Raw genomic sequence first — 21308 nt, 5'->3', positions numbered from 1 at the left:
GGGAAATCCTTACTTACTGCTAAAGCTGCAAGCACTTTGTAGTGATTCCGAAAGTGACTTCTTGAAAACTATTTCCCATATTGCATGCAAAGGACTATGCAGATGCATGCAGGTTTGCAAATGACATTGACATGACATAATCCTTTTAACCAGGAGAGTGCCTGTTCAAAGTTTCCTTACTTCATCGTTCCTAAGCTGTAACTTGTGTGACTAGTATTCGAAAGACAAAGTAAATGAAGATAATTTATTGAGGAAGAATATTTTTGCAGACGCTACAGCGCAATCGGTTTTCAGTTTCCTGAGCATGTCACTGGATTGCCAATGTATCGGGCCATATACTGGGCAATATGGCCTCGTGGCATAGCTGCCGATGCCGTTTTGGAATAGGCAGGTGTGACAAAAGGTCCGAAAAATGCAAATTGCATTGCCCTGTCGAAAGGCAGACAACAGTGAACAGATATGTTTAAAAAAAAAGGCCATCAGAAGCGTGGGGTGAGTGACTGTGTAGCTCTGCGGTTAGAGCCCTGGTCTCGTAAGCTCGAGTCGTGAGATCCAATCTTGCCAGGGCCTGTGGCTTCATCTTCTCCTGCTGTGTGTGGAAGGACAGCTGCTTGTAGGCACTGTTTTCTGGATGCAGCATTCAGAAGGTAGCGTGTGCCATCTCATTTCTACCTCGCAATGAAATACAGAGTTTTTGCTGCTCAGACTCTTGCAATTGCTTGCCAATCAGCTCCACGGACACTGCACCATCCTGGTAGACTTTTGTCAGCAGCTGTGCTTCAGACTGGACACTTATTTGAGTTCCAGTCCGGATCCCTGCATACCGCCCAAAGCTTTGAGTTACTTTCTAGGAAACCCGAAAGCATCAGCTTCCTAGCTGAAAGAAACAGAGCATCATGAAGCAATTTAAGTCACAGGTTCAAAGAAATGAAGGTAATTCAGATCAGCATTCTCAGTGGAGAGCTGAATAGTCAAATGTTTGACAGATACTAGCTGTCATCTGTCAAGGAGTATTGATACAGTAGCACTTGTTGAGCTGAGTCAGGGCACCCTTTCCACATAATTGTTCACACTGTCCTTGACATCAGTTACCATGCTGATGGAGCTCGAGGGGCACTCTTACCTACAGGGCCGGTTAGCTCAGTTGGTTAGAGCGTGGTGCTAATAACGCCAAGGTCGCGGGTTCGATCCCCGTACGGGCCAGCTACCTTTGGTGGGGCAATGTGCACACAATTAGTACTAGGACCGGTGGCTCAAAGTCAGCCAGGGATTGACCTGTATCTCACAGTCACAGCCTGACAGGGCGCGCCTTCGAGACTGACCTCTGTTCCATGGTACTGGGAAGCTCTGCCTGTTGCCCTCATGTCTGGGCGGCAACCCTGCTTAAGAGTCTGATCTCTGCCTTGTCTCGCAGCTCCAGACTGACTGTTTTCAATCTTGCCTTCTGTTCGTATTCCTTTCAAGTGCTGTCTGGGTAAGTTTCTTCTTCTGCTCCCAGTTACCTCTTAAGCACGTGCAGGATGACCAGTTACACTGGCCTAGTCACAAACTGCCCCCCCCCCCCCACCATCATACCTCCCCTTCGTTTTGTGGAATGCATTGCAGAAGAGTGAACTGAGAAGAGCCAATTCAGTAACTCTGTTAACAGACAAAAACAAAAAAAAAAAAGAGTGACAGATGAAAAGATTCCTTCTTGAACAAAGCTGTGCTGCATGCAGCGTATTTAAGCCTTGCTAGTGCACTGGCTAAGGAGTCGCTGTAGACCAGAGGTCATACGCTTGAATCCTCTGAGCTCTTACCTGAGAAAGATCTGCTGGAGAAGAGCCAATTCAGTTATTCTAAAAAAAAAAAAAAAAAAAATGACTGGAAGGGATTTTCTCTTGAAGAAAGCTGTGCAGAACACTGCCACCTTGAGGCTTGCTAGCATAGTGGTTAAAGTGCTGGTTTTGAAGACTGAGGGTCATGAGTTTGAATCCCTGAAGCTCTTGCCTGAGAAAGATGTGTCTCAGCTGTCGTAACACCTGTAGTCAGATGAGTTTTAGGCACTATATTTTAGGCCTGCACTCTCACAGCATTGTTCCACGCCGTTACTAGCACAAGACATACATCATGTTTTTCTGCTCAGGCTCTTGTGTCCGCTTCTCATCCGTGTGCACAGACAGTGCAGCACCTTGCTCAGTGTTGTCAGCATCCCTGGCCATACCTGATCCGGGTCTGCATCCTTACTTACTGCTAAAGCTGCAAGCACTTTGTAGTGATTCCGAAAGTGACTTCTTGAAAACTATTTCCCATATTGCATGCAAAGGACTATGCAGATGCATGCAGGTTTGCAAATGACATTGACATGACATAATCCTTTTAACCAGGAGAGTGCCTGTTCAAAGTTTCCTTACTTCATCGTTCCTAAGCTGTAACTTGTGTGACTAGTATTCGAAAGACAAAGTAAATGAAGATAATTTATTGAGGAAGAATATTTTTGCAGACGCTACAGCGCAATCGGTTTTCAGTTTCCTGAGCATGTCACTGGATTGCCAATGTATCGGGCCATATACTGGGCAATATGGCGCCAGGTCATAGCTGCCCATGCCCTTATGGAATAGGCAGGTGTGACAAAAGGTCCGAAAAATGCAAATTGCATTGCCCTGTCGAAAGGCAGACAACAGTGAACAGATATGTTTAAAAAAAAAGGCCATCAGAAGCGTGGGGTGAGTGACTGTGTAGCTCTGCGGTTAGAGCCCTGGTCTCGTAAGCTCGAGTCGTGAGATCCAATCTTGCCAGGGCCTGTGGCTTCATCTTCTCCTGCTGTGTGTGGAAGGACAGCTGCTTGTAGGCACTGTTTTCTGGATGCAGCATTCAGAAGGTAGCGTGTGCCATCTCATTTCTACCTCGCAATGAAATACAGAGTTTTTGCTGCTCAGACTCTTGCAATTGCTTGCCAATCAGCTCCACGGACACTGCACCATCCTGGTAGACTTTTGTCAGCAGCTGTGCTTCAGACTGGACACTTATTTGAGTTCCAGTCCGAGTCCCTGCATACCGCCTAAAGCTTTGAGTTACTTTCTAGGAAACCCGAAAGCATCAGCTTCCTAGCTGAAAGAAACAGAGCATCATGAAGCAATTTAAGTCACAGGTTCAAAGAAATGAAGGTAATTCAGATCAGCATTCTCAGTGGAGAGCTGAATAGTCAAATGTTTGACAGATACTAGCTGTCATCTGTCAAGGAGTATTGATACAGTAGCACTTGTTGAGCTGAGTCAGGGCACCCTTTCCACATAATTGTTCACACTGTCCTTGACATCAGTTACCATGCTGATGGAGCTCGAGGGGCACTCTTACCTACAGGGCCGGTTAGCTCAGTTGGTTAGAGCGTGGTGCTAATAACGCCAAGGTCGCGGGTTCGATCCCCGTACGGGCCAGCTACCTTTTGGTGGGGCAATGTGCACACAATTAGTACTAGGACCGTGGCTCAAAGTCAGCCAGGGATTGACCTGTATCTCACAGTCACAGCCTGACAGGGCGCGCCTTCGAGACTGACCTCTGTTCCATGGTACTGGGAAGCTCTGCCTGTTGCCCTCATGTCTGGGCGGCAACCCTGCTTAAGAGTCTGATCTCTGCCTTGTCTCGCAGCTCCAGACTGACTGTTTTCAATCTTGCCTTCTGTTCGTATTCCTTTCAAGTGCTGTCTGGGTAAGTTTCTTCTTCTGCTCCCAGTTACCTCTTAAGCACGTGCAGGATGACCAGTTACACTGGCCTAGTCACAAACTGCCCCCCCCCCCCCACCATCATACCTCCCCTTCGTTTTGTGGAATGCATTGCAGAAGAGTGAACTGAGAAGAGCCAATTCAGTAACTCTGTTAACAGACCAAACGAAAACAAAAGCAGAGTGACAGATGAAAACATTCCTTCTTGAACAAAGCTGTGCTGCATGCAGCGATTTAAGCCTTGCTAGTGCACTGGCTAAGGAGTCGCCGTGTAGACCAGAGGTCATACGCTTGAATCCTCTGAGCTCTTACCTGAGAAAGATGTGCTGAAGAAGAGCCAATTCAGTTATTCTAAAAAAAAAAAAAAAAAAAATGACTGGAAGGGATTTTCTCTTGAAGAAAGCTGTGCAGAACACTGCCACCTTGAGGCTTGCTAGCATAGTGGTTAAAGTGCTGGTTTTGAAGACTGAGGGTCATGAGTTTGAATCCCTGAAGCTCTTGCCTGAGAAAGATGTGTCTCAGCTGTCGTAACACCTGTAGTCAGATGAGTTTTAGGCACTATATTTTAGGCCTGCACTCTCACAGCATTGTTCCACGCCGTTACTAGCACAAGACATACATCATGTTTTTCTGCTCAGGCTCTTGTGTCCGCTTCTCATCCGTGTGCACAGACAGTGCAGCACCTTGCTCAGTGTTGTCAGCATCCCTGGCCATACCTGATCCGGGTCTGCATCCTTACTTACTGCTAAAGCTGCAAGCACTTTGTAGTGATTCCGAAAGTGACTTCTTGAAAACTATTTCCCATATTGCATGCAAAGGACTATGCAGATGCATGCAGGTTTGCAAATGACATTGACATGACATAATCCTTTTAACCAGGAGAGTGCCTGTTCAAAGTTTCCTTACTTCATCGTTCCTAAGCTGTAACTTGTGTGACTAGTATTCGAAAGACAAAGTAAATGAAGATAATTTATTGAGGAAGAATATTTTTGCAGACGCTACAGCGCAATCGGTTTTCAGTTTCCTGAGCATGTCACTGGATTGCCAATGTATCGGGCCATATACTGGGCAATATGGCTCGTGTCATAGCTGCCCATGCCCTTATGGAATAGGCAGGTGTGACAAAAGGTCCGAAAATGCAAATTGCATTGCCCTGTCGAAAGGCAGACAACAGTGAACAGATATGTTTAAAAAAAGGCCATCAGAAGCGTGGGGTGAGTGACTGTGTAGCTCTGCGGTTAGAGCCCTGGTCTCGTAAGCTCGAGTCGTGAGATCCAATCTTGCCAGGGCCTGTGGCTTCATCTTCTCCTGCTGTGTGTGGAAGGACAGCTGCTTGTAGGCACTGTTTTCTGGATGCAGCATTCAGAAGGTAGCGTGTGCCATCTCATTTCTACCTCGCAATGAAATACAGAGTTTTTGCTGCTCAGACTCTTGCAATTGCTTGCCAATCAGCTCCACGGACACTGCACCATCCTGGTAGACTTTTGTCAGCAGCTGTGCTTCAGACTGACACTTATTTGAGTTCCAGTCCGATCCCTGCATACCGCCTAAAGCTTTGAGTTACTTTCTAGGAAACCCGAAAGCATCAGCTTCCTAGCTGAAAGAAACAGAGCATCATGAAGCAATTTAAGTCACAGGTTCAAAGAAATGAAGGTAATTCAGATCAGCATTCTCAGTGGAGAGCTGAATAGTCAAATGTTTGACAGATACTAGCTGTCATCTGTCAAGGAGTATTGATACAGTAGCACTTGTTGAGCTGAGTCAGGGCACCCTTTCCACATAATTGTTCACACTGTCCTTGACATCAGTTACCATGCTGATGGAGCTCGAGGGGCACTCTTACCTACAGGGCCGGTTAGCTCAGTTGGTTAGAGCGTGGTGCTAATAACGCCAAGGTCGTGGGTTCGATCCCCGTACGGGCCAGCTACCTTTTGGTGGGGCAATGTGCACACAATTAGTACTAGGACCGGTGGCTCAAAGTCAGCCAGGGATTGACCTGTATCTCACAGTCACAGCCTGACAGGGCGCCTCGAGACTGACCTCTGTTCCATGGTACTGGGAAGCTCTGCCTGTTGCCCTCATGTCTGGGCGGCAACCCTGCTTAAGAGTCTGATCTCTGCCTTGTCTCGCAGCTCCAGACTGACTGTTTTCAATCTTGCCTTCTGTTCGTATTCCTTTCAAGTGCTGTCTGGGTAAGTTTCTTCTTCTGCTCCCAGTTACCTCTTAAGCACGTGCAGGATGACCAGTTACACTGGCCTAGTCACAAACTGCCCCCCCCCCCCCACCATCATACCTCCCCTTCGTTTTGTGGAATGCATTGCAGAAGAGTGAACTGAGAAGAGCCAATTCAGTAACTCTGTTAACAGACAAAAACAAAAAAAAAAAAGAGTGACAGATGAAAAGATTCCTTCTTGAACAAAGCTGTGCTGCATGCAGCGATTTAAGCCTTGCTAGTGCACTGGCTAAGGAGTCGCCGTGTAGACCAGAGGTCATACGTTTGAACCCACTGAGCTCTTACCTGAGAAAGATGTGCTGAAGAAGAGCCAATTCAGTTATTCTAAAAAAAAAAAAAAAAAAAAAAATGACTGGAAGGGATTTTCTCTTGAAGAAAGCTGTGCAGAACACTGCCACCTTGAGGCTTGCTAGCATAGTGGTTAAAGTGCTGGTTTTGAAGACTGAGGGTCATGAGTTTGAATCCCTGAAGCTCTTGCCTGAGAAAGATGTGTCTCAGCTGTCGTAACACCTGTAGTCAGATGAGTTTTAGGCACTATATTTTAGGCCTGCACTCTCACAGCATTGTTCCACGCTACTAGCACAAGACATACATCATGTTTTTCTGCTCAGGCTCTTGTGTCCGCTTCTCATCCGTGTGCACAGACAGTGCAGCACCTTGCTCAGTGTTGTCAGCATCCCTGGCCATACCTGATCCGTCTGCATCCTTACTTACTGCTAAAGCTGCAAGCACTTTGTAGTGATTCCGAAAGTGACTTCTTGAAAACTATTTCCCATATTGCATGCAAAGGACTATGCAGATGCATGCAGGTTTGCAAATGACATTGACATGACATAATCCTTTTAACCAGGAGAGTGCCTGTTCAAAGTTTCCTTACTTCATCGTTCCTAAGCTGTAACTTGTGTGACTAGTATTCGAAAGACAAAGTAAATGAAGATAATTTATTGAGGAAGAATATTTTTGCAGACGCTACAGCGCAATCGGTTTTCAGTTTCCTGAGCATGTCACTGGATTGCCAATGTATCGGGCCATATACTGGGCAATATGGCGCCTCGTGTCATAGCTGCCCATGCCCTTATGGAATAGGCAGGTGTGACAAAAGGTCCGAAAAATGCAAATTGCATTGCCCTGTCGAAAGGCAGACAACAGTGAACAGATATGTTTAAAAAAAAAGGCCATCAGAAGCGTGGGGTGAGTGACTGTGTAGCTCTGCGGTTAGAGCCCTGGTCTCGTAAGCTCGAGTCGTGAGATCCAATCTTGCCAGGGCCTGTGGCTTCATCTTCTCCTGCTGTGTGTGGAAGGACAGCTGCTTGTAGGCACTGTTTTCTGGATGCAGCATTCAGAAGGTAGCGTGTGCCATCTCATTTCTACCTCGCAATGAAATACAGAGTTTTTGCTGCTCAGACTCTTGCAATTGCTTGCCAATCAGCTCCACGGACACTGCACCATCCTGGTAGACTTTTGTCAGCAGCTGTGCTTCAGACTGACACTTATTTGAGTTCCAGTCCGATCCCTGCATACCGCCTAAAGCTTTGAGTTACTTTCTAGGAAACCCGAAAGCATCAGCTTCCTAGCTGAAAGAAACAGAGCATCATGAAGCAATTTAAGTCACAGGTTCAAAGAAATGAAGGTAATTCAGATCAGCATTCTCAGTGGAGAGCTGAATAGTCAAATGTTTGACAGATACTAGCTGTCATCTGTCAAGGAGTATTGATACAGTAGCACTTGTTGAGCTGAGTCAGGGCACCCTTTCCACATAATTGTTCACACTGTCCTTGACATCAGTTACCATGCTGATGGAGCTCGAGGGGCACTCTTACCTACAGGGCCGGTTAGCTCAGTTGGTTAGAGCGTGGTGCTAATAACGCCAAGGTCGCGGGTTCGATCCCCGTACGGGCCAACTACCATTTTAGTGGGGCAATGTGCACACAATTAGTGCTATGACCTGTGGCTCAAAGTCAGCCAGGGATTGACCTGTATCTCACAGTCACAGCCTGACAGGGCGCCTTCGAGACTGACCTCTGTTCCATGGTACTGGGAAGCTCTGCCTGTTGCCCTCATGTCTGGGCGGCAACCCTGCTTAAGAGTCTGATCTCTGCCTTGTCTCGCAGCTCCAGACTGACTGTTTTCAATCTTGCCTTCTGTTCGTATTCCTTTCAAGTGCTGTCTGGGTAAGTTTCTTCTTCTGCTCCCAGTTACCTCTTAAGCACGTGCAGGATGACCAGTTACACTGGCCTAGTCACAAACTGCCGCCACCATCATACCTCCCCTTCGTTTTGTGGAATGCATTGCAGAAGAGTGAACTGAGAAGAGCCAATTCAGTAACTCTGTTAACAGACAAAAACAAAAAAAAAAAAGAGTGACAGATGAAAAGATTCCTTCTTGAACAAAGCTGTGCTGCATGCAGCGTATTTAAGCCTTGCTAGTGCACTGGCTAAGGAGTCCATGTAGACCAGAGGTCATACGTTTGAATCCTCTGAGCTCTTACCTGAGAAAGATGTGCTGAAGAAGAGCCAATTCAGTTATTCTAAAAAAAAAAAAAAAAAAAAAAAAAATGACTGGAAGGGATTTTCTCTTGAAGAAAGCTGTGCAGAACACTGCCACCTTGAGGCTTGCTAGCATAGTGGTTAAAGTGCTGGTTTTGAAGACTGAGGGTCATGAGTTTGAATCCCTGAAGCTCTTGCCTGAGAAAGATGTGTCTCAGCTGTCGTAACACCTGTAGTCAGATGAGTTTTAGGCACTATATTTTAGGCCTGCACTCTCACAGCATTGTTCCACGCCGTTACTAGCACAAGACATACATCATGTTTTTCTGCTCAGGCTCTTGTGTCCGCTTCTCATCCGTGTGCACAGACAGTGCAGCACCTTGCTCAGTGTTGTCAGCATCCCTGGCCATACCTGATCCGGGTCTGCATCCTTACTTACTGCTAAAGCTGCAAGCACTTTGTAGTGATTCCGAAAGTGACTTCTTGAAAACTATTTCCCATATTGCATGCAAAGGACTATGCAGATGCATGCAGGTTTGCAAATGACATTGACATGACATAATCCTTTTAACCAGGAGAGTGCCTGTTCAAAGTTTCCTTACTTCATCGTTCCTAAGCTGTAACTTGTGTGACTAGTATTCGAAAGACAAAGTAAATGAAGATAATTTATTGAGGAAGAATATTTTTGCAGACGCTACAGCGCAATCGGTTTTCAGTTTCCTGAGCATGTCACTGGATTGCCAATGTATCGGGCCATATACTGGGCAATATGGCGCCTGTCATAGCTGCCCATGCCCTTATGGAATAGGCAGGTGTGACAAAAGGTCCGAAAAATGCAAATTGCATTGCCCTGTCGAAAGGCAGACAACAGTGAACAGATATGTTTAAAAAAAAAGGCCATCAGAAGCGTGGGGTGAGTGACTGTGTAGCTCTGCGGTTAGAGCCCTGGTCTCGTAAGCTCGAGTCGTGAGATCCAATCTTGCCAGGGCCTGTGGCTTCATCTTCTCCTGCTGTGTGTGGAAGGACAGCTGCTTGTAGGCACTGTTTTCTGGATGCAGCATTCAGAAGGTAGCGTGTGCCATCTCATTTCTACCTCGCAATGAAATACAGAGTTTTTGCTGCTCAGACTCTTGCAATTGCTTGCCAATCAGCTCCACGGACACTGCACCATCCTGGTAGACTTTTGTCAGCAGCTGTGCTTCAGACTGGACACTTATTTGAGTTCCAGTCCGGATCCCTGCATACCGCCCAAAGCTTTGAGTTACTTTCTAGGAAACCCGAAAGCATCAGCTTCCTAGCTGAAAGAAACAGAGCATCATGAAGCAATTTAAGTCACAGGTTCAAAGAAATGAAGGTAATTCAGATCAGCATTCTCAGTGGAGAGCTGAATAGTCAAATGTTTGACAGATACTAGCTGTCATCTGTCAAGGAGTATTGATACAGTAGCACTTGTTGAGCTGAGTCAGGGCACCCTTTCCACATAATTGTTCACACTGTCCTTGACATCAGTTACCATGCTGATGGAGCTCGAGGGGCACTCTTACCTACAGGGCCGGTTAGCTCAGTTGGTTAGAGCGTGGTGCTAATAACGCCAAGGTCGCGGGTTCGATCCCCGTACGGGCCAGCTACCTTTTGGTGGGGCAATGTGCACACAATTAGTACTAGGACCGTGGCTCAAAGTCAGCCAGGGATTGACCTGTATCTCACAGTCACAGCCTGACAGGGCGCGCCTTCGAGACTGACCTCTGTTCCATGGTACTGGGAAGCTCTGCCTGTTGCCCTCATGTCTGGGCGGCAACCCTGCTTAAGAGTCTGATCTCTGCCTTGTCTCGCAGCTCCAGACTGACTGTTTTCAATCTTGCCTTCTGTTCGTATTCCTTTCAAGTGCTGTCTGGGTAAGTTTCTTCTTCTGCTCCCAGTTACCTCTTAAGCACGTGCAGGATGACCAGTTACACTGGCCTAGTCACAAACTGCCCCCCCCCCCCCACCATCATACCTCCCCTTCGTTTTGTGGAATGCATTGCAGAAGAGTGAACTGAGAAGAGCCAATTCAGTAACTCTGTTAACAGACAAAACAAAAAAAAAAAGAGTGACAGATGAAAAGATTCCTTCTTGAACAAAGCTGTGCTGCATGCAGCGATTTAAGCCTTGCTAGTGCACTGGCTAACGCGTCGTCGTGTAGACCAGAGCTCATACGCTTGAATCCTCTGAGCTCTTACCTGAGAAAGATGTGCTGAAGAAGAGCCAATTCAGTTATTCTAAAAAAAAAAAAAAAAAAAAAAAAAATGACTGGAAGGGATTTTCTCTTGAAGAAAGCTGTGCAGAACACTGCCACCTTGAGGCTTGCTAGCATAGTGGTTAAAGTGCTGGTTTTGAAGACTGAGGGTCATGAGTTTGAATCCCTGAAGCTCTTGCCTGAGAAAGATGTGTCTCAGCTGTCGTAACACCTGTAGTCAGATGAGTTTTAGGCACTATATTTTAGGCCTGCACTCTCACAGCATTGTTCCACGCCGTTACTAGCACAAGACATACATCATGTTTTTCTGCTCAGGCTCTTGTGTCCGCTTCTCATCCGTGTGCACAGACAGTGCAGCACCTTGCTCAGTGTTGTCAGCATCCCTGGCCATACCTGATCCGGTCTGCATCCTTACTTACTGCTAAAGCTGCAAGCACTTTGTAGTGATTCGAAAGTGACTTCTTGAAAACTATTTCCCATATTGCATGCAAAGGACTATGCAGATGCATGCAGGTTTGCAAATGACATTGACATGACATAATCCTTTTAACCAGGAGAGTGCCTGTTCAAAGTTTCCTTACTTCATCGCTCCTAAGCTGTAACTTGTGTGACTAGTATTCGAAAGACAAAGTAAATGAAGATAATTTATTGAGGAAGAATATTTTTGCAGACGCTACAGCGCAATCGGTTTTCAGTTTCCTGAGCATGTCACTGGATTGCCAATGTATCGGGCCATATACTGGGCAATATGGCGCCTCGTGTCATAGCTGCCCATGCCCTTATGGAATAGGCAGGTGTGACAAAAGGTCCGAAAAATGCAAATTGCATTGCCCTGTCGAAAGGCAGACAACAGTGAACAGATATGTTTAAAAAAAAAGGCCATCAGAAGCGTGGGGTGAGTGACTGTGTAGCTCTGCGGTTAGAGCCCTGGTCTCGTAAGCTCGAGTCGTGAGATCCAATCTTGCCAGGGCCTGTGGCTTCATCTTCTCCTGCTGTGTGTGGAAGGACAGCTGCTTGTAGGCACTGTTTTCTGGATGCAGCATTCAGAAGGTAGCGTGTGCCATCTCATTTCTACCTCGCAATGAAATACAGAGTTTTTGCTGCTCAGACTCTTGCAATTGCTTGCCAATCAGCTCCACGGACACTGCACCATCCTGGTAGACTTTTGTCAGCAGCTGTGCTTCAGACTGGACACTTATTTGAGTTCCAGTCCGGATCCCTGCATACCGCCCAAAGCTTTGAGTTACTTTCTAGGAAACCCGAAAGCATCAGCTTCCTAGCTGAAAGAAACAGAGCATCATGAAGCAATTTAAGTCACAGGTTCAAAGAAATGAAGGTAATTCAGATCAGCATTCTCAGTGGAGAGCTGAATAGTCAAATGTTTGACAGATACTAGCTGTCATCTGTCAAGGAGTATTGATACAGTAGCACTTGTTGAGCTGAGTCAGGGCACCCTTTCCACATAATTGTTCACACTGTCCTTGACATCAGTTACCATGCTGATGGAGCTCGAGGGGCACTCTTACCTACAGGGCCGGTTAGCTCAGTTGGTTAGAGCGTGGTGCTAATAACGCCAAGGTCGCGGGTTCGATCCCCGTACGGGCCAGCTACCTTTTGGTGGGGCAATGTGCACACAATTAGTACTAGGACCGGTGGCTCAAAGTCAGCCAGGGATTGACCTGTATCTCACAGTCACAGCCTGACAGGGCGCGCCTTCGAGACTGACCTCTGTTCCATGGTACTGGGAAGCTCTGCCTGTTGCCCTCATGTCTGGGCGGCAACCCTGCTTAAGAGTCTGATCTCTGCCTTGTCTCGCAGCTCCAGACTGACTGTTTTCAATCTTGCCTTCTGTTCGTATTCCTTTCAAGTGCTGTCTGGGTAAGTTTCTTCTTCTGCTCCCAGTTACCTCTTAAGCACGTGCAGGATGACCAGTTACACTGGCCTAGTCACAAACTGCCCCCCCCCCCCCACCATCATACCTCCCCTTCGTTTTGTGGAATGCATTGCAGAAGAGTGAACTGAGAAGAGCCAATTCAGTAACTCTGTTAACAGACAAAAACAAAAAAAAAAGAGTGACAGATGAAAAGATTCCTTCTTGAACAAAGCTGTGCTGCATGCAGCGTATTTAAGCCTTGCTAGTGCACTGGCTAAGGAGTCGTCGTGTAGACCAGAGGTCATACGCTTGAATCCTCTGTGCTCTTACCTGTGAATGATGTGCTGAAGAAGAGCCAATTCAGTTATTCTAATAAAAATAAAAAAAAAAATGACTGGAAGGGATTTTCTCTTGAAGAAAGCTGTGCAGAACACTGCCACCTTGAGGCTTGCTAGCATAGTGGTTAAAGTGCTGGTTTTGAAGACTGAGGGTCATGAGTTTGAATCCCTGAAGCTCTTGCCTGAGAAAGATGTGTCTCAGCTGTCGTAACACCTGTAGTCAGATGAGTTTTAGGCACTATATTTTAGGCCTGCACTCTCACAGCATTGTTCCACGCCGTTACTAGCACAAGACATACATCATGTTTTTCTGCTCAGGCTCTTGTGTCCGCTTCTCATCCGTGTGCACAGACAGTGCAGCACCTTGCTCAGTGTTGTCAGCATCCCTGGCCATACCTGATCCGGTCTGCATCCTTACTTACTGCTAAAGCTGCAAGCACTTTGTAGTGATTCCGAAAGTGACTTCTTGAAAACTATTTCCCATATTGCATGCAAAGGACTATGCAGATGCATGCAGGTTTGCAAATGACATTGACATGACATAATCCTTTTAACCAGGAGAGTGCCTGTTCAAAGTTTCCTTACTTCATCGTTCCTAAGCTGTAACTTGTGTGACTAGTATTCGAAAGACAAAGTAAATGAAGATAATTTATTGAGGAAGAATATTTTTGCAGACGCTACAGCGCAATCGGTTTTCAGTTTCCTGAGCATGTCACTGGATTGCCAATGTATCGGGCCATATACTGGGCAATATGGCGCCTCGTGTCATAGCTGCCCATGCCCTTATGGAATAGGCAGGTGTGACAAAAGGTCCGTGAAGTGCAAATTGCATTGCCCTGTCGAAAGGCAGACAACAGTGAACAGATATGTTTAAAAAAAAAGGCCATCAGAAGCGTGGGGTGAGTGACTGTGTAGCTCTGCGGTTAGAGCCCTGGTCTCGTAAGCTCGAGTCGTGAGATCCAATCTTGCCAGGGCCTGTGGCTTCATCTTCTCCTGCTGTGTGTGGAAGGACAGCTGCTTGTAGGCACTGTTTTCTGGATGCAGCATTCAGAAGGTAGCGTGTGCCATCTCATTTCTACCTCGCAATGAAATACAGAGTTTTTGCTGCTCAGACTCTTGCAATTGCTTGCCAATCAGCTCCACGGACACTGCACCATCCTGGTAGACTTTTGTCAGCAGCTGTGCTTCAGACTGGACACTTATTTGAGTTCCAGTGCCGATCCCTGCATACCGCCCAAAGCTTTGAGTTACTTTCTAGGAAACCCGAAAGCATCAGCTTCCTAGCTGAAAGAAACAGAGCATCATGAAGCAATTTAAGTCACAGGTTCAAAGAAATGAAGGTAATTCAGATCAGCATTCTCAGTGGAGAGCTGAATAGTCAAATGTTTGACAGATACTAGCTGTCATCTGTCAAGGAGTATTGATACAGTAGCACTTGTTGAGCTGAGTCAGGGCACCCTTTCCACATAATTGTTCACACTGTCCTTGACATCAGTTACCATGCTGATGGAGCTCGAGGGGCACTCTTACCTACAGGGCCGGTTAGCTCAGTTGGTTAGAGCGTGGTGCTAATAACGCCAAGGTCGCGGGTTCGATCCCCGTACGGGCCAGCTACCTTTTGGTGGGGCAATGTGCACACAATTAGTACTAGGACCGGTGGCTCAAAGTCAGCCAGGGATTGACCTGTATCTCACAGTCACAGCCTGACAGGGCGCGCCTTCGAGACTGACCTCTGTTCCATGGTACTGGGAAGCTCTGCCTGTTGCCCTCATGTCTGGGCGGCAACCCTGCTTAAGAGTCTGATCTCTGCCTTGTCTCGCAGCTCCAGACTGACTGTTTTCAATCTTGCCTTCTGTTCGTATTCCTTTCAAGTGCTGTCTGGGTAAGTTTCTTCTTCTGCTCCCAGTTACCTCTTAAGCACGTGCAGGATGACCAGTTACACTGGCCTAGTCACAAACTGCCCCCCCCCCCCCACCATCATACCTCCCCTTCGTTTTGTGGAATGCATTGCAGAAGAGTGAACTGAGAAGAGCCAATTCAGTAACTCTGTTAACAGACAAAAACAAAAAAAAAAGAGTGACAGATGAAAAGATTCCTTCTTGAACAAAGCTGTGCTGCATGCAGCGTATTTAAGCCTTGCTAGTGCACTGGCTAAGGAGTCGCCGTGTAGACCAGAGGTCATACGTTTGAATCCTCTGAGCTCTTACCTGAGAAAGATGTGCTGAAGAAGAGCCAATTCAGTTATTCTAAAAAAAAAAAAAAAAAAAATGACTGGAAGGGATTTTCTCTTGAAGAAAGCTGTGCAGAACACTGCCACCTTGAGGCTTGCTAGCATAGTGGTTAAAGTGCTGGTTTTGAAGACTGAGGGTCATGAGTTTGAATCCCTGAAGCTCTTGCCTGAGAAAGATGTGTCTCAGCTGTCGTAACACCTGTAGTCAGATGAGTTTTAGGCACTATATTTTAGGCCTGCACTCTCACAGCATTGTTCCACGCCGTTACTAGCACAAGACATACATCATGTTTTTCTGCTCAGGCTCTTGTGTCCGCTTCTCATCCGTGTGCACAGACAGTGCAGCACCTTGCTCAGTGTTGTCAGCATCCCTGGCCATACCTGATCCGGTCTGCATCCTTACTTACTGCTAAAGCTGCAAGCACTTTGTAGTGATTCCGAAAGTGACTTCTTGAAAACTATTTCCCATATTGCATGCAAAGGACTATGCAGATGCATGCAGGTTTGCAAATGACATTGACATGACATAATCCTTTTAACCAGGAGAGTGCCTGTTCAAAGTTTCCTTACTTCATCGTTCCTAAGCTGTAACTTGTGTGACTAGTATTCGAAAGACAAAGTAAATGAAGATAATTTATTGAGGAAGAATATTTTTGCAGACGCTACAGCGCAATCGGTTTTCAGTTTCCTGAGCATGTCACTGGATTGCCAATGTATCGGGCCATATACTGGGCAATATGGCGCCTCGTGTCATAGCTGCCCATGCCCTTATGGAATAGGCAGGTGTGACAAAAGGTCCGAAAAATGCAAATTGCATTGCCCTGTCGAAAGGCAGACAACAGTGAACAGATATGTTTAAAAAAAAAGGCCATCAGAAGCGTGGGGTGAGTGACTGTGTAGCTCTGCGGTTAGAGCCCTGGTCTCGTAAGCTCGAGTCGTGAGATCCAATCTTGCCAGGGCCTGTGGCTTCATCTTCTCCTGCTGTGTGTGGAAGGACAGCTGCTTGTAGGCACTGTTTTCTGGATGCAGCATTCAGAAGGTAGCGTGTGCCATCTCATTTCTACCTCGCAATGAAATACAGAGTTTTTGCTGCTCAGACTCTTGCAATTGCTTGCCAATCAGCTCCACGGACACTGCACCATCCTGGTAGACTTTTGTCAGCAGCTGTGCTTCAGACTGGACACTTATTTGAGTTCCAGTCCGGATCCCTGCATACCGCCCAAAGCTTTGAGTTACTTTCTAGGAAACCCGAAAGCATCAGCTTCCTAGCTGAAAGAAACAGAGCATCATGAAGCAATTTAAGTCACAGGTTCAAAGAAATGAAGGTAATTCAGATCAGCATTCTCAGTGGAGAGCTGAATAGTCAAATGTTTGACAGATACTAGCTGTCATCTGTCAAGGAGTATTGATACAGTAGCACTTGTTGAGCTGAGTCAGGGCACCCTTTCCACATAATTGTTCACACTGTCCTTGACATCAGTTACCATGCTGATGGAGCTCGAGGGGCACTCTTACCTACAGGGCCGGTTAGCTCAGTTGGTTAGAGCGTGGTGCTAATAACGCCAAGGTCGCGGGTTCGATCCCCGTACGGGCCAGCTACCTTTTGGTGGGGCAATGTGCACACAATTAGTACTAGGACCGGTGGCTCAAAGTCAGCCAGGGATTGACCTGTATCTCACAGTCACAGCCTGACAGGGCGCGCCTTCGAGACTGACCTCTGTTCCATGGTACTGGGAAGCTCTGCCTGTTGCCCTCATGTCTGGGCGGCAACCCTGCTTAAGAGTCTGATCTCTGCCTTGTCTCGCAGCTCCAGACTGACTGTTTTCAATCTTGCCTTCTGTTCGTATTCCTTTCAAGTGCTGTCTGGGTAAGTTTCTTCTTCTGCTCCCAGTTACCTCTTAAGCACGTGCAGGATGACCAGTTACACTGGCCTAGTCACAAACTGCCCCCCCCCCCCCACCATCATACCTCCCCTTCGTTTTGTGGAATGCATTGCAGAAGAGTGAACTGAGAAGAGCCAATTCAGTAACTCTGTTAACAGACAAAAACAAAAAAAAAGAGTGACAGATGAAAAGATTCCTTCTTGAACAAAGCTGTGCTGCATGCAGCGTATTTAAGCCTTGCTAGTGCACTGGCTAAGGAGTCGGCGTGTAGACCAGAGGTCATACGTTTGAATCCTCTGAGCTCTTACCTGAGAAAGATGTGCTGAAGAAGAGCCAATTCAGTTATTCTAAAAAAAAAAAAAAAAAAAAAAAAAATGACTGGAAGGGATTTTCTCTTGAAGAAAGCTGTGCAGAACACTGCCACCTTGAGGCTTGCTAGCATAGTGGTTAAAGTGCTGGTTTTGAAGACTGAGGGTCATGAGTTTGAATCCCTGAAGCTCTTGCCTGAGAAAGATGTGTCTCAGCTGTCGTAACACCTGTAGTCAGATGAGTTTTAGGCACTATATTTTAGGCCTGCACTCTCACAGCATTGTTCCACGCCGTTACTAGCACAAGACATACATCATGTTTTTCTGCTCAGGCTCTTGTGTCCGCTTCTCATCCGTGTGCACAGACAGTGCAGCACCTTGCTCAGTGTTGTCAGCATCCCTGGCCATACCTGATCCGGTCTGCATCCTTACTTACTGCTAAAGCTGCAAGCACTTTGTAGTGATTCCGAAAGTGACTTCTTGAAAACTATTTCCCATATTGCATGCAAAGGACTATGCAGATGCATGCAGGTTTGCAAATGACATTGACATGACATAATCCTTTTAACCAGGAGAGTGCCTGTTCAAAGTTTCCTTACTTCATCGTTCCTAAGCTGTAACTTGTGTGACTAGTATTCGAAAGACAAAGTAAATGAAGATAATTTATTGAGGAAGAATATTTTTGCAGACGCTACAGCGCAATCGGTTTTCAGTTTCCTGAGCATGTCACTGGATTGCCAATGTATCGGGCCATATACTGGGCAATATGGCGCCTCGTGTCATAGCTGCCCATGCCCTTATGGAATAGGCAGGTGTGACAAAAGGTCCGAAAAATGCAAATTGCATTGCCCTGTCGAAAGGCAGACAACAGTGAACAGATATGTTTAAAAAAAAAGGCCATCAGAAGCGTGGGGTGAGTGACTGTGTAGCTCTGCGGTTAGAGCCCTGGTCTCGTAAGCTCGAGTCGTGAGATCCAATCTTGCCAGGGCCTGTGGCTTCATCTTCTCCTGCTGTGTGTGGAAGGACAGCTGCTTGTAGGCACTGTTTTCTGGATGCAGCATTCAGAAGGTAGCGTGTGCCATCTCATTTCTACCTCGCAATGAAATACAGAGTTTTTGCTGCTCAGACTCTTGCAATTGCTTGCCAATCAGCTCCACGGACACTGCACCATCCTGGTAGACTTTTGTCAGCAGCTGTGCTTCAGACTGGACACTTATTTGAGTTCCAGTCCGGATCCCTGCATACCGCCCAAAGCTTTGAGTTACTTTCTAGGAAACCCGAAAGCATCAGCTTCCTAGCTGAAAGAAACAGAGCATCATGAAGCAATTTAAGTCACAGGTTCAAAGAAATGAAGGTAATTCAGATCAGCATTCTCAGTGGAGAGCTGAATAGTCAAATGTTTGACAGATACTAGCTGTCATCTGTCAAGGAGTATTGATACAGTAGCACTTGTTGAGCTGAGTCAGGGCACCCTTTCCACATAATTGTTCACACTGTCCTTGACATCAGTTACCATGCTGATGGAGCTCGAGGGGCACTCTTACCTACAGGGCCGGTTAGCTCAGTTGGTTAGAGCGTGGTGCTAATAACGCCAAGGTCGCGGGTTCGATGCCCGTACGGGCCAGCTACCTTTTGGTGGGGCAATGTGCACACAATTAGTACTAGGACCGGTGGCTCAAAGTCAGCCAGGGATTGACCTGTATCTCACAGTCACAGCCTGACAGGGCGCGCCTTCGAGACTGACCTCTGTTCCATGGTACTGGGAAGCTCTGCCTGTTGCCCTCATGTCTGGGCGGCAACCCTGCTTAAGAGTCTGATCTCTGCCTTGTCTCGCAGCTCCAGACTGACTGTTTTCAATCTTGCCTTCTGTTCGTATTCCTTTCAAGTGCTGTCTGGGTAAGTTTCTTCTTCTGCTCCCAGTTACCTCTTAAGCACGTGCAGGATGACCAGTTACACTGGCCTAGTCACAAACTGCCCCCCCCCCCCCACCATCATACCTCCCCTTCGTTTTGTGGAATGCATTGCAGAAGAGTGAACTGAGAAGAGCCAATTCAGTAACTCTGTTAACAGACAAAACAAAAAAAAAAAGAGTGACAGATGAAAAGATTCCTTCTTGAACAAAGCTGTGCTGCATGCAGCGTATTTAAGCCTTGCTAGTGCACTGGCTAAGGAGTCGTCGTGTAGACCAGAGGTCATACGTTTGAATCCTCTGAGCTCTTACCTGAGAAAGATGTGCTGAAGAAGAGCCAATTCAGTTATTCTAACAAAAAAAAAAAAAAAAATGACTGGAAGGGATTTTCTCTTGAAGAAAGCTGTGCAGAACACTGCCACCTTGAGGCTTGCTAGCATAGTGGTTAAAGTGCTGGTTTTGAAGACTGAGGGTCATGAGTTTGAATCCCTGAAGCTCTTGCCTGAGAAAGATGTGTCTCAGCTGTCGTAACACCTGTAGTCAGATGAGTTTTAGGCACTATATTTTAGGCCTGCACTCTCACAGCATTGTTCCACGCCGTTACTAGCACAAGACATACATCATGTTTTTCTGCTCAGGCTCTTGTGTCCGCTTCTCATCCGTGTGCACAGACAGTGCAGCACCTTGCTCAGTGTTGTCAGCATCCCTGGCCATACCTGATCCGGTCTGCATCCTTACTTACTGCTAAAGCTGCAAGCACTTTGTAGTGATTCCGAAAGTGACTTCTTGAAAACTATTTCCCATATTGCATGCAAAGGACTATGCAGATGCATGCAGGTTTGCAAATGACATTGACATGACATAATCCTTTTAACCAGGAGAGTGCCTGTTCAAAGTTTCCTTACTTCATCGTTCCTAAGCTGTAACTTGTGTGACTAGTATTCGAAAGACAAAGTAAATGAAGATAATTTATTGAGGAAGAATATTTTTGCAGACGCTACAGCGCAATCGGTTTTCAGTTTCCTGAGCATGTCACTGGATTGCCAATGTATCGGGCCATATACTGGGCAATATGGCGCCTCGTGTCATAGCTGCCCATGCCCTTATGGAATAGGCAGGTGTGACAAAAGGTCCGAAAAATGCAAATTGCATTGCCCTGTCGAAAGGCAGACAACAGTGAACAGATATGTTTAAAAAAAAAGGCCATCAGAAGCGTGGGGTGAGTGACTGTGTAGCTCTGCGGTTAGAGCCCTGGTCTCGTAAGCTCGAGTCGTGAGATCCAATCTTGCCAGGGCCTGTGGCTTCATCTTCTCCTGCTGTGTGTGGAAGGACAGCTGCTTGTAGGCACTGTTTTCTGGATGCAGCATTCAGAAGGTAGCGTGTGCCATCTCATTTCTACCTCGCAATGAAATACAGAGTTTTTGCTGCTCAGACTCTTGCAATTGCTTGCCAATCAGCTCCACGGACACTGCACCATCCTGGTAGACTTTTGTCAGCAGCTGTGCTTCAGACTGGACACTTATTTGAGTTCCAGTCCGGATCCCTGCATACCGCCCAAAGCTTTGAGTTACTTTCTAGGAAACCCGAAAGCATCAGCTTCCTAGCTGAAAGAAACAGAGCATCATGAAGCAATTTAAGTCACAGGTTCAAAGAAATGAAGGTAATTCAGATCAGCATTCTCAGTGGAGAGCTGAATAGTCAAATGTTTGACAGATACTAGCTGTCATCTGTCAAGGAGTATTGATACAGTAGCACTTGTTGAGCTGAGTCAGGGCACCCTTTCCACATAATTGTTCACACTGTCCTTGACATCAGTTACCATGCTGATGGAGCTCGAGGGGCACTCTTACCTACAGGGCCGGTTAGCTCAGTTGGTTAGAGCGTGGTGCTAATAACGCCAAGGTCGCGGGTTCGATCCCGTACGGGCCAGCTACCTTTTGGTGGGGCAATGTGCACACAATTAGTACTAGGACCGGTGGCTCAAAGTCAGCCAGGGATTGACCTGTATCTCACAGTCACAGCCTGACAGGGCGCGCCTTCGAGACTGACCTCTGTTCCATGGTACTGGGAAGCTCTGCCTGTTGCCCTCATGTCTGGGCGGCAACCCTGCT

At 46.7% G+C, this 21308-nt stretch overlaps 10 non-coding genes across 10 annotated transcripts; all 10 read left to right on the top strand.

Moving 5' to 3' along the window:
* Positions 1–1129: 1129 nt before the first annotated feature.
* Positions 1130–1203, top strand: TRNAI-AAU. Its single transcript has one exon. It is a non-coding gene; the product is annotated as a tRNA-Ile (tRNA).
* Positions 1204–3342: 2139 nt separating this feature from the next.
* On the top strand, positions 3343–3416 carry TRNAI-AAU. Its single transcript has one exon. It is a non-coding gene; the product is annotated as a tRNA-Ile (tRNA).
* Positions 3417–5550: 2134 nt separating this feature from the next.
* TRNAI-AAU lies at positions 5551–5624 on the top strand. The gene has a single exon. It is a non-coding gene; the product is annotated as a tRNA-Ile (tRNA).
* Positions 5625–7760: 2136 nt separating this feature from the next.
* TRNAI-AAU lies at positions 7761–7834 on the top strand. Its single transcript has one exon. It is a non-coding gene; the product is annotated as a tRNA-Ile (tRNA).
* Positions 7835–9970: 2136 nt separating this feature from the next.
* Positions 9971–10044, top strand: TRNAI-AAU. Its single transcript has one exon. It is a non-coding gene; the product is annotated as a tRNA-Ile (tRNA).
* A 2144-nt stretch (positions 10045–12188) lies between these two features.
* TRNAI-AAU lies at positions 12189–12262 on the top strand. The gene has a single exon. It is a non-coding gene; the product is annotated as a tRNA-Ile (tRNA).
* Positions 12263–14403: 2141 nt separating this feature from the next.
* Positions 14404–14477, top strand: TRNAI-AAU. The gene has a single exon. It is a non-coding gene; the product is annotated as a tRNA-Ile (tRNA).
* A 2141-nt stretch (positions 14478–16618) lies between these two features.
* Positions 16619–16692, top strand: TRNAI-AAU. The gene has a single exon. It is a non-coding gene; the product is annotated as a tRNA-Ile (tRNA).
* A 2146-nt stretch (positions 16693–18838) lies between these two features.
* Positions 18839–18912, top strand: TRNAI-AAU. The gene has a single exon. It is a non-coding gene; the product is annotated as a tRNA-Ile (tRNA).
* Positions 18913–21053: 2141 nt separating this feature from the next.
* On the top strand, positions 21054–21126 carry TRNAI-AAU. The gene has a single exon. It is a non-coding gene; the product is annotated as a tRNA-Ile (tRNA).
* Positions 21127–21308: the final 182 nt, after the last annotated feature.

This window comes from Protopterus annectens, chromosome 1.part0, assembly GCF_019279795.1.
Source record: "Protopterus annectens isolate FY-2018-M chromosome 1.part0, PAN1.0, whole genome shotgun sequence".
Classification (NCBI taxonomy): Eukaryota; Metazoa; Chordata; order Ceratodontiformes; family Protopteridae; genus Protopterus; species Protopterus annectens.
Note: the sequence above shows the minus strand (reverse complement) of the source record. Positions and strands in the feature narration are given on the sequence as shown.